The sequence below is a fragment of the Hippopotamus amphibius genome, chromosome 2, assembly GCF_030028045.1.
Source record: "Hippopotamus amphibius kiboko isolate mHipAmp2 chromosome 2, mHipAmp2.hap2, whole genome shotgun sequence".
Classification (NCBI taxonomy): Eukaryota; Metazoa; Chordata; class Mammalia; order Artiodactyla; family Hippopotamidae; genus Hippopotamus; species Hippopotamus amphibius.
This window is the reverse complement of record NC_080187.1, coordinates 207,102,722-207,116,023: the sequence shown is the minus strand read 5'-3', so window position 1 is coordinate 207,116,023 and position 13,302 is coordinate 207,102,722.

Sequence of the window (13,302 nt, the reverse complement as noted above, 5' to 3'; positions counted from 1 at the left end):
TAGGAATGCAGAGACTTATAGAAGATGGAAAAGGCAAAAAAAAAAAAAAAAGAAGATAGAAAAGGCAAGGAAATGGAGTCTTCCCTGAGGCTCCCAGAAAGAACACAGCCCTACTGACACCCTGATTTTAGCCCAGTGAGATTTATGTCAGACTTCTGACCTGCAGAACTGTAAAATAATAAATTTCTGTTGTTTTAGGTCACCAAGTTTGTGATAATTTTTTATGAAAGCAATAGAAAACTGGTACAGTGCCATTTTCAGTGCTTCCCATGACAGTATAAAGCAACAGAAGGTTTACCTAAGGCCTAGATCCTGCCTTGTGCAGGGGTGAGCATTATCCACACTGGGGGAGTTGCACAATATTACTCCAGCTGCTAAATATTATGTGTATACAGATTATTTATATAAGACACAGTCCTAGCACTATTCAGGTGGGTAGACAAGGTGGACCCAAGAATGGTGGAATATCTATAACAGTTCTGAAGGAATAACTAATGAGAGTTCTGGCAACAAATGCCACAGTTCAGAGGGACTGAGATAATTAGGAAGAACTTTCCGGAAGAGGAGGAGCTAGCATTGACTCCTGAAGGAAGAAGCAAGTAAGGAAACTCATTTTAGGAAGTGGACGAAATTAGATGATAAGAACATGTTAAGCAAGGCCATTAACTTTTTCCCTTAAGTCATTTCTCAATGTGTGTCCTGAGAAGGTCAATAGTATTCCTCAAAAGAAGGACTGCATGCTCAAATAAATTGAGAGGCACTATACACTGTCTCCCCTGCCTTAGAAGTTACCCTAGCACACTAGTTTTTTAAAGTCTAAATATTCCACTCTGAAGAAAAAAAAAATAACTGTATTGAACACAGCATTTCCCAGATTCACCTGTGAACAAAAAAAGAGCAAAGAGTATCATTCATCATCCAGCTATATAAAGGTTAAATCATAACCCATTGCAGTGACCCACAGTGCAGCAGCGTACCCTGAGGAGAATTCAGGATGAAAAAAAAAACTGGGTGAGGCATTCTGCGCTTTGGATAAACAGCCCCTAGATCAGGGGTCCCCAAACCCCCCCGCCACCCCCACCCCCCACCCCGTAGTGGTCCGTGGCCTGTTAGGAACCAGGGCCACACAGCAGGAGGTGAGCGACAGGTGGGCAAGCAAGCAAAGCTTCATCTGCCGCTCCGTATTGCTCCCCATCACTCACATTACCGCCTGAAGCATCTCCCACCTCCCCCCACTCGTGGAAAAATGGTATTCCGTGAAACCCATCACTGGTGCCAAAAAGGTTGGGGACCGCTGCCCTAGATAGTTAAGATGCTTATCTCAGGAAGACTTAATGACCCCAGATTCTGGCATCTTCACATATATAGAAAAGCACTAAAATCACTAACTTGAGATCTGTTCTTTGTTCTTTAACCAAGATCTACGCTTTACTTCATGTATTTCCTAGCCCCCAAAATTCACATGTAACTGGCTCCTCCCCTACCTCTTAAGTGCAGTTTCCCAGAGCTACTGAGTGTTTGTCTCCCTGGCTATAGTCCTCAGTAAGACCCTGAATAAAACTTAAACTCACAACTGTCATGTTGTATATTTTTCTTTAAGTTGACACTCCCAACCACAGAACTCTCTTCCCACAGAACGCCTGTTAGCATCCCTCTTGGGGGAGCCATAAAAGACTTGTGGACAGAGGGGTGATTGAAGTAAACCTGGTCTCAGGAAAAGTAAACTGGCTGTGGACTGTAGGCCTGGGGTAAAGAAAGACTGGAGGTGTGAGTTAGAAGGCTATTGCAATTAACCAGACACAAACTGGTGCAGAAATAGAAATGGGGTGTAGCTATGTGAATAGAGAAAAAAAAAAAATCAAAGGCTGTTGTGGAAAAAATGGTGAATGGATTCTATGGACAAAGAAGAGAATCAGGACTTCACTCTTTTGTTTTGGGGAAGAGGGCTAGTAATTGCTTGATATATATCTTTTTTTAATCTCTCAAGAAAATATAGGAACTTAATTTAAATGACTTGAGCTATACAGAAATATAGAATAAATCCTTAAAGTCCTCCTCCACTTCAATTCCTTCTTCAAACCCAGAGGTAACTGCTACATTTTCTTTCAATATATATAAAATCAGGTTATGTGATATGTTACTCATCTTGAACAATTTTTCCACACTAGTCCATACAGATTTAACTCATTTGCTGCATAGTTTTCCTTAGCAAGGATATACCATAGTTTGTACAACCATTCCCATTCCCTAACCCATGAATATGGCAGATACTGAGGGTTCACTAAGTTAAAACCTAGGACTTCCCTGGTGGTGCAGTGGTTAAGAATCCGCCTGCCAATGCAGGCAACACAGGTTCAAGTCCTGCTCTGGGAACCCTGCTCCCCATGGAGCAGCTAAGCCTTGTGTGCCACAACTATTAAGCCTGTGCTCTAGAGTCCATGAGCCACAGCTATTGAAGCCCACGCACCTAGAGCCTGTGCTCCACAGCAAGAGATGCCACTACAATGAGGAGCCCCTGCTCACATCAACTAGAGAAAGCCCATGTGCAGCAATGACGACCCAATGCAGCCAATAAATTAAATTTATAAAAAAAATTAAAACCTATTCCTAAGCTGTTTCTTCCTTGCTCAGTTCCTCCTTAAAGGCTAGAAAAGCCAAATATTCATTTTCCCAGCTGTCCTGCAATATTTTATATACTAGTATGAAAATATACTAGCAATATTTTTAATTTTTGCCCATCTGGTTTGCCCAATAATTTCCACTTCTCTGATAACCAGTGAGTTGTAAACATTTTCTCCTATGTTTAATAGCCATTTATATTTCTTATGTGAATTACCTGTCAATATCCTTGTCCATTTTCTTTTTTGGGTTGTTTATCTTTTCTTATTGATGTGGAGGATCTCTTTATATATTCTACCTTTTAATCTTTTGCCTGTTATATATGGCACAAATATTTCCTCCAAATCTATCACCTGATTTTTAATTTTATTAATGATACCTTTTGCCCATATAGAAGTTTTAAATTTTTGTTTAATCAAATCTCTCTCAGTCATTTCTTTCATGGTTTCTGAGTACTGCATTTTACATAAGAAGGCTTCCTCTTCACACCAAGATTTTTCAAAAAAATTTTTTTCTTCAAATATTATTTATAACTTTTTTCTCCATCTGAATTTTATTTATATTGAGGATAAATTAATTCTTTCCAAATTGATAGCCAATTGTTTCAACATCATTTATTTTAAAAGTCTATCTTTTTTCCCACTGTTTGAAATGTCTAATTCACTATAAATAAATTTCGTACATATAAAGAAGTCTATTCTTCTATCCTCACACTATACCTCTGACAGCCAGAGAGGAACACTGCTCAGATGTCCCTTCAAGAAAGCGTCTGTTGTGAGAAGTGTAGTTGGCTGACAGTCTCCAGATGCCACACCTCCAGGACTCACTACAACATTCACTCTGAAGCCACACTCCCTCTGGACTGTTCTCAAACAAGGACTGAGCACAGTGGGGATACCAGAGCTGGACCAGTTCTGTCCAAAATGGGGCTCTTCTAATAGGCAATCTTTCTCTGGATCTATCCATTGGCCTGGCTGAGATTTTCTCAGAATTGCATTATAGTCTGAGGCTTTTCCTATCTAATCCTCCTTCCTTCCCTCTCTCCTTGCATAGGTATTGGACCTAAATTGTGGTCTGAACGCCCTACTTCTCCCTTTTGTCCTTCACAGTTATTTCCCCCAATAATTTCTTATGCTTCTAATTCATCTGGTATCAGCTTCCAGAGGACCTGACCCTGGTTCTATTGGTCAAGTTTTCTATTCCTATGCCAATATCACACTGCTGCATTATGGCTTTGTAGTCTATTTTGATGCCTCAGTGTGGTATTAAATGAGTAAATATTTGTATAGGACTTAGAATAGTGCCTGACACATAGAAGGAACCATATGTATTTGATAATTAAAAATAAATACAGCAACTTCCTCTCACTGTTTTTTCTTTCTAAACTTTGACTACTTTTAGGGACTTTCTCTTTCAGATAAAACTCAGAGTAAACTTCTTAAGTTCCAAAAAGATTCATGTTGGGGTTTTGATTAGGGTTTCACTACTCATCATTAAAAATTCCTTTTTCAGAAATGAAAGAATTCAGACAGGGTGTACAAAAATATCAGATTCTACCTATGAAGATACAAAAGGAAAGAAATTTGAGGTTTAATAGCTATTTGGATCAATGATCAATAGAAAAGGGGAAGGATAGAAAACAGAAAAAGAGCAAAAATGTTGACATTAGTCTCAGGCAGGTCTAATTTTAACAGTTGGTAGGAAAACCAAAAGGAAGTATCCAGTAAGAAGCCTGGAAATATAGATTTAGAAATGTCTTAGCCCTAGAATATGTGGAAGAAGCAAGATCTGGAATATATCTCATCTTCTACAGCCTGGGAGTCAACTCTAAATGGTTGGTGAAAACAAAGTGGACATTGATAGGTCTGTGTTTAAACTCCAGCTCAGCCATTCACTTGCTGTGTCACTTTTAATAATTTACCTAATCCTGCTAAAGCTTCGTTCTTTATCTGCAAAATGGGGACAATTATGGCTGAAATAATATATGTATAGCTCGTACCATGCCAGGCACATAGCAAATGTTCATTAATGCACTGCGTCTCCACAGGGGTCAGTTTTGACCCCAGGAAATTTGATAATATCTGGAGATCATTGTAGTGTACCACTGGGAAGCACCTCTGGAGCCTTGTGGGTAGAAATATCCTCCAATACACAGGACAGCTTCCCCACAACAAAGATTTATCTGGCCCAAAATATCAATAGCGCCAAGGCTGAGAACCACGAGTTAATTGTAAGGATTATCCATCCAGAGGCCAGGCCAAGACCTATGATGGGAAAAGAGTAGGATGCAGTGAGCATCACCTCTCCATCCTAGCTCATTTTTGAAAGGCTGGACATACTCCCCAGACCTCAGGAAGGATGCCCAGGAGAGACATATCTCTCTTCAGTATCCCATAAAGCAGAGCCCAGGGACCCTCCAGCCTGGTGCAAAATACTACCATATGTGGTTCTTATTTATTAAGTAAACAGACCTCAGTTTTCTATTTCTTGACCCAAAAGGATTTTTATAGTTTCATTCACTTTATAACAATTTGTTAAGCTCTACATATCAGTTTCATGCACTTTTTTGTAGTGACATTAGGTTTATTTCACAGTAAAAGGAATTTTTCGAGAGAGAAAAGTAAACAGACCTAATGAAGTGGTGACATTTGTTTTCTGTGCTTTTTATGTTTTCTACTGAGTATGCTATAAGGTAACAAATTGTATACAAGATCAGGAAATTGTCAACTTTGATTATCTGATTACAGTCACTAGAGCACCAACTAGTCTTAAAGAAAGAAATGGTGAAAAATATTTATATATAATTATGTTTATACATAAATACATATTTATATAGAAATGTATTTATACATGTATATTACAAATAGCTTATTATTTATAACCAAATGCTATGTAGCTCTATGTATAGATTTTTTTTCCATATCATGAAATCTGAATCAGAATAACTTCTAACTTTTATTTTAACAGTTTACTCTTCACATATTCTTAGTTTTTTAGGTTTGGTACTTATAGATCATAAATCATATGGCACAGTCATCTTTCAAAAATTAAAAGGAAGGACATCAAGAGAGTGAAACGATAGAAAACAAACATATGGTTACCAAGGGAAAGGGGAGGAGGCATATATTGGGAGATTGAGATGGACATATACACACTACTATATATATAATAGGTAACTATATAATAGGTAACTAATAAGGACCTACTGTAGAGCACAGGGAACTCTACTCAATACTCTGTAATGACCTATATGGAAATAGAATCTAAAAAAGAGTGGCTATATGTATATATATAAGTGATTCACTTTGCTGTACAGCAGAAACTAACACAACTAACATAACTACACTAATTATTATTACTCCAATAAAAAAAAGAATGAAAAGATAACCCACAGAATGGAGAAAATACTTATAAATCATACATATGATAAATTATTACTATCCAGAATATATAAAGAACTCCTACCACTCAGCAATAACAAAGAAACAACTAAATTCAAAAATGGGCAAAGGACTTGAACAGACATTTTTCCAAAGAAGATTTACAAATGGCCAAAAAGCACATAAGAAGACGCTGAACATCATTAGTCATAAGGGAAATGCAAATCAAAACCACATGAGAGGGCTTCCTAGGTGGCACAGTGGTTAAGAATCCACCTGCCAATGCAAGGGACATGGGTTCGATCCCTGCTCCAGGAAGATCCCACATAACGAGGAGCAACTAAGCCCGAGCGCCACAACTATTGAGCCTGTGCTTTAGAGCCCGTGAGCCACAACTACTGAGCCCATGTGCTGCAACTACTGAAGCCCACGTGCCTAGAGCCCGTGCTCTGCAACAAGAGAAGCCACAGCAATGAGGAGCCCGCGCACTGCAACAAAGAGTAGCCCCACTCACCACAACTAAAAGAAAGCCCGCACACAGCAAAAAAGACCCAACACAGTCAATAAAATAAATAAATATATTAAAAAAGAAAAACACATGAGATACCACCTCACACTCATTAGGATGGTTTTTACGTAGAAAACAAAACAAAACGAAGCAGAAAATAAGAGGTGTTGGAGAGGATGTGAAGCAATTCAAAACCTATACATTGCTGATGAGAATGTAAAATGGTATAGCTGCTGTGTTAAACAGTTTGATGGTTCTTTTAAAAGTCACACAATTACTATATGATACAGCAATTCTACTCTAAAGAAGTGAAAGCAGAGACTTAGATAAATGTACACCAACATTCATAGCAGCATTATTCATAACAGCCGAAAGGTGGAGACAACACAAGTTCCATCACAGATGAATGGATAAACAGAATGTGTTATATACTAACAATGGAATATTACTCAGCCTTGATAAGGAATGAAATTCTGATACATGCTACCACAGGAATGAATCTTGAAAACACGAAACTAAGTGAAAAAAGTCAGGAACAAAAGGACAAATATTGTATAATTCCACTCCTACGAGATACCTAAAATGAGTAAATTCTTAGAGAGAGCAGAGTAGAAAGGGAGTAGGGAGCTATTGCTTGCCAGGTGTAGCGTTTCCACTTGGGATGATGAAAAATTCCTGGAAATGGATAGTGGCAACGATCGCACAGCATCATAAATGTACTTAATGCCACTGAACCACTTAAAATGGTTAAAATGGTAAGTTTTATGTTATGTATATTTTAACACACATAAAATTAGAAGGAGCTGGATCTCAGGGTTTTTTTAAGTGGACAGAAACAGGAAACAGAAGTTCACGATCAAAGCGCAGATAGCTGCGGAAGACGGGGGTGGGCTATTGTGAGTTCCTCAGTCTTGCCGGGATCCCTGTCATTTAGGGGCTATTTGCGTTTTTCCTGACAGCCTCCCAGAATTCCTGTGGGTTAGCTGGTTTTCTAGACCAAAGTTAGCTTGTTCATCCTCATCTACACCTAGCCCAGAAATGACAGCCCCTATGGCCTCTGAAATTCCATCGTTACAGAGTAATTTCTTTGGATGAGTACCAATGACCAGCCCCCTTCCATCCCCACACTCCTACCCTGCCTATTGTGTGTTTACTACTGCCTCCCAGAAGAGTGAATTGGCTTGGCACTGTGGGACTCCATCAAGCCCATGCCATCTCCCACATGAACAAAAGCCATGTTCACTCAAAAGAAAAGAAAAACCTAGCTGACCACCAGAGTCTCATTTTTGTTTCTCAATCATTTATTTGGAGAAAAAAAAAAAAAAACTGGACCTTTTAGTAATTTAAAAATAAAAATACTACAATACTACATTGGGTCAGGGTGAGCAAAAAAGAAGATAAAGGTGACCCTAGAACAGAGGAATAATTACTATATGACCTAGTCAATCCACTCCTAGGTATTTGTCTAAAAGGTGTGAAAGTATAAAAAGCTGTACATGAATGTTTATAGCAGACTTATTTGTATTAGCAAAAACTAGCAAGAGCCTGATGTCCATCAACAGGTGAATGGATAAGCAAATTTTGGTTTATCCACACAATGGAATATTATTCAGCAATAAAAAGGGAACAAACTACTGAAACACACTACAAAGTGGGTGAATCTCAAAATGATCACGCTGAGTGAAAGAAGCCAGAGAAAAGAAGAGTATATAATGTACGATTCCACTTACATCAAATTCTATAAAATGCAAGCTAACCAAAGAGTAGAGAAGGGAGAGAGGGATTAAAAAGGTAAGAGGACATTTGAGGGGATGACGAATATGTCTGTCATTTTGATTGTGGTGATGGTTTCACAGGTGATACATATATCAAAATTCATCAGATTTCACACTTTAAACATGCAGTTTATTGTACTATAAAAAGAAATAAAAGGAGAGAAAACACAAAAGCAGACAAAAGGTTCTCCCTCATCTCCAATTTCTTGAATGCAAGGTTGGAATACATAGATACCACACACACACACACACACACACACACACACACACACAAAATCATTGCTGCTCTCACACATACTAATTACTAGTCACCAGCATGTTTCCTTTTCAATATCTCTGAGGTGTGTGCATTTCCATTCTTAGCCACTGGCTCAGTCTAAGCCCTCCACCCCATTGTTAGGTTACAACCTAGCCTTACCCTCCATCCAACACGCAAGTGGCTGCCAGAATAATCTTGACAAAGGACACCTTCAACCATGTGACTCCTATTATTCAGAGCCATCACAGAAAAGCTATAGACGTACACCCATGCCTGAAAACAAAAGAGTATAAAATAAAATGTTAGCAGTGCTTATCCCTGGGGAGAAGGTGATTTTATTCTTTTGCTCTTTTTCTATATTTTACAGTAGTTTTTTTAAGTAAAAATATCCTTATTGGTTTTGCTTGTTACAAAAAGAATGAATACTCACTGTAAAATATTCAAATGACACAAACAATATGAGAGTATAGTAAGACTGGAAAATGAAATTTGTTTCCTCCTGGTCATCAACATTGTGGTTGCCCCACCAACATACACTCTGCCCCTCACATCCAGGAAGCAGCCAGGCAATTTGGGAGGGATTATCTCTACCCACAGCTCCAGGAGTAGCTTCTGGAATGGTCTAAACCAGCAGTTCCCAACCCTAACATCCAAACCCTGATATGGTAACAAACACTTCATAACACTGCCATACCATCTTGACTTGTAAAATCAATAGATTATATATTGTGATATATCTTCTATTACAACATAATGCTATAACTATAATATAAAGCAGAAATAGTAGGACAATAATTCATTATGAAATGGTATATATTTCAATATGGAAATGCTTGGGCACAACTATAATAGAAGATATAATGAAGCAGTTAGGTGCTTGCACCTAATGGCAGAATCGCCATTCATTTGACAGTTTTTGAGCCCTATGTGTCAGGCACTGTCTTAAGTTTACTGGGCATACAGATAGAAATCCCTTTTCATGGAGCTTACTTTCTAAAAGGGTAGTGGGATACAGACAACTAATAATCAGCATAATACAACAGAATATATAAGTAAATTATATATTACATCGGAAGGTCATAGGTACTATTGGGGTAAAAAGTAAAACAGGATAAGGAAAAACCAGCATTCAGAGCGGTAGGGAAGTAGGTAGTGAGTTACAGTTTAAACTAGTGGTCAAAGCAGGCCTCACTATATGGTAACATTCAGTTTGAAGGAGGTAAGGGAATGACTCATGCAGATATCTAGGAGGAAGTATCCAGGCAGAGGGAATAGCTAAGCAAATGACCTAAGGCGGAAGCCTGCGTGATGAGTGTATGGGCTGTAAGTGGCCAGTGAGGTGGTCTGGAGTGAGTAGCATGAGAAAAAGCAGAAGTAGGAGATGGGTTAGAGAGGAAATAGAGCCAGATCTCACAGGGCCTCAAAGGACATTGTAAGGCTTGTACTCTGAGTAAAATGGTGCAACAATAGAAGGTTTTGTGGTGAGAAGTGACATGATCTGACCCACATTTTAAAAGGAAAAATCTGGCTACTCTCTTGAGAATAGACTGGGAGACCAGCTGGGCAGGTTGTCATAAGAATCCAGGTGAGAAGTGAATGCAACCGCTACAAATGCTGACTAACATTCAGTACCGTATTTCATCTAAGATGTCATTGATTGTAGCATTCACCCTGGCTTCAGAGATAAAATACGCCACGTGAATTGCATTATGCAGTGTGAATTGCAACATGCAGAAGTGGTGTTGGTTGTAGAAAACAGGATTTGCTGAAGTGCTGAACAACTCTTGGTAAAGTTCCAAGTGAAACAAAGTACTATTTTCTCTCAATTTACCCATAACTGTCACATCTTGAAATTCAGCTTATATTAAGACCATGCAAAAATAGTTCATGTTTATATATAAAATGGAGTTAGGGTCTAGGTTCAGATTATTATAAACAGGTTTTTAAAGTCTACATTAATGTCAAATGGGACATTAAAAGTCATGCAAGATGTGGGGAAAAGCTGTCCTATACCTTATGAGAAATCTACTATCTCTGGCCCATACTCTAAATTCTCTTTCACTGTGACAACCAAAATTGCTCCCGAAATTTACAAAGAGGTCCTTAGAATGTGATGCTACTAGCATAGTGCGTGATTCAGGAACAGACACATGATCATACTATCATGGTCCAATCAGAGGCAAGCCCAGGACTGCTGTTTGACACAATAAAGAGAGGTACCCCGTAGCACCAGCAGAGGCTGAACCAAGAAGCCACAGGACTCAATGCGCCAGCAACCCTTCCACCACCAGGGGGAGCCAGCCTTGGGATGAGGCGTTTACCTTTTTTTTTAATGTAATTAACCATTTTAAAGTCTACATTCACATTATTGTGCAACAAATCTCCAGAACTCTTTCCCTCTTGCAAAAGAAACTGTACTCACTAAGCCCCACCTCCCCCAATCCCAGCCAATCACCATCCTAATTTCTGTCTTTAAGAGTCAGACAGTTCTAGGTACCTCACATAAGTGGAATCGTACAGAATTTGTCCTTTTTCCGTCTGGCTTATATCACTTAGCATAATGTCCTCAAGAAACTTTTACCTTTGAAAGCAAAAGGCAAGACAGAGGAAGAGCTGGCAGCTGAATGACATTGTTGAACTCCTGCATCAACCCTTCACCAAAGCCCACTTCGCCTCTGAGCATTTTGGTTACTTGGTCAATATATTCCATATATTATTTAAGTATATCTGTGTCTATATTTTCTACTATTTGCAAGTGAAAACACAGTAACTGATACCCTCTCTTTTTTCCCCAGATAGAATTATCAGTTTGGTATATATTCTTTCAGACTTTCTAATATACAAATAAAGATGTGCATTTTATTTTTATATATGTGAAATCCTATAACACTGTTAAACAACCTAATTTTTTTCTCTGACTTCTTTCAATGTTAATAAATATAGATCTAGCTTAAATTCTTTTTGAGGTCCATTGTGTGGATGAACCATAGTCTACTTAACCAATTGGTAAACATTCAGGATCTTCTTAGTGTTCTGATACTGTAAACATGCTATAGTGAACATTGTTCTGCACATTTATTTTATTTGAATACATTTCTAGAAGAAATGCCTTCCCAATGGTCATATCAATTTCTATTCCTAATAATAATTCACGAGAGTTCCTGATTATCTGTATTCTTTAAAATCTGGAGTATTGTCCATCATTTTCATCTTTCCTAATATGTAAAAATAATATCTAATTTTTATTGAAATTAGGAGTTCTCTTTTGCAAGTGAAGTTAAGAATTTTATTAATGTTTACTGGCCATTTCCATTTCTTTCTTCCCTCCTTCCTTCCTTTCTTCTGCATTGGGTCTTCATTGCTGTGTGTGGGCTTTCTCTAGTTACGGCGAGCAGGGACTACTCTTCATTGAGGTGCATGGGCTTCTCACTGCGGTGGCTTCTCTTGTTGCAAAGCACAGGCTCTAGGCACGCAGGTTTCAGTAGTTGGGGCCCATGGGCTCAGTAGTTGTGGCTTGTGGGCTCTAGAGTGCAGGTTCAGTAGTTGTGGTACATGGGCTTAGTTGCTCTGAGGTATGTGGGATCTTCCTGGACCGGGGATCTGTCCCCTGCATTGGCAGGAGGATTCTTAACCACTGCACCACCAGGGAAGTCCTTCCATCTCTTTTTTTGTGAACTGCTAATCCAAATCCTTTGTATATTTTTCTACCAGGGTATTTATCGTTTGCCTAATGATTCATAAACACTCTTTACAGAAATAAGGATATTAAATCCTTGTCAGTCAAATATGTTGCAAATATTTCCTCCAGTTTATTATTGGTACTTTAACTTTTTTAATGGAATCTTTTCCAAATAGAAGTTTTATTTTTTAGCATTTTTCCCTTATATATATATGCAGTTGTCGCAATATCATTTACTGAATAATCCATCTTTCCCCACTACTTTGAAATGCCACGTTTATATTTTAAATCCCTACACTGAAGCTCCATAATTCACAAATCTGCTTTAGGGCTTTCTATTTTGCTCTATTGATTTTTTTTCTACCCATGTGCCAGCTGCTTATTATAATTCTTTTCTTTCTTTCAAAATTGTCTCAGCTTATCTCAAAATTGTGTTTTCCAGATGAATTTTAGAAACAATTTGAGAAATTCCAAAGAATCTATTGTGATTGGCTTTGGAATTGCATTGTGATTATAGATTAATTTGTAGCCCCCAAGTGCCTAGCACAGCTTCTTACCCATAGTAGGACCTCATTAAATATGTATAGAATAAATTGATAAGTAACTACCCATTAATTTCAGGATCTTTCGATAAGTCTGGACAGGAAAGTATACAACATAGTCCTTACCAGTGGTGTGCTAGTAAATTTTTAACAACTGGTTCTTGGAACTAGTGATTTCTAGTGTTTGCTGATTTCCAAGGTATACAAATTCCCACCACGGTCGATTTCAATACCCACACAATGTTAACCAGAATGTAAAATTCCTGAAAATTTAATAGCCAGCCCTCTCAATCTGACATAAGCCATTTCTCACACACCACTGTTCTTTACCTTTAAAGAGGCTTTGTGTGTGTATATGTTTATTCTTTCTTTTGGATATTTATTTATTGAAAGATAAAATCAGAATAATATTAAATGAAAAGTTTAAAGATAATTCACCCAGCACTACTCCTCCGGACTCCTTGGTAGTCTGTCAGTGGAAGGTCTTTGTGGTCCTCCCCTCGCCTCTTCCAGCCCTGCGGAACCCTACACAGCTCAGTC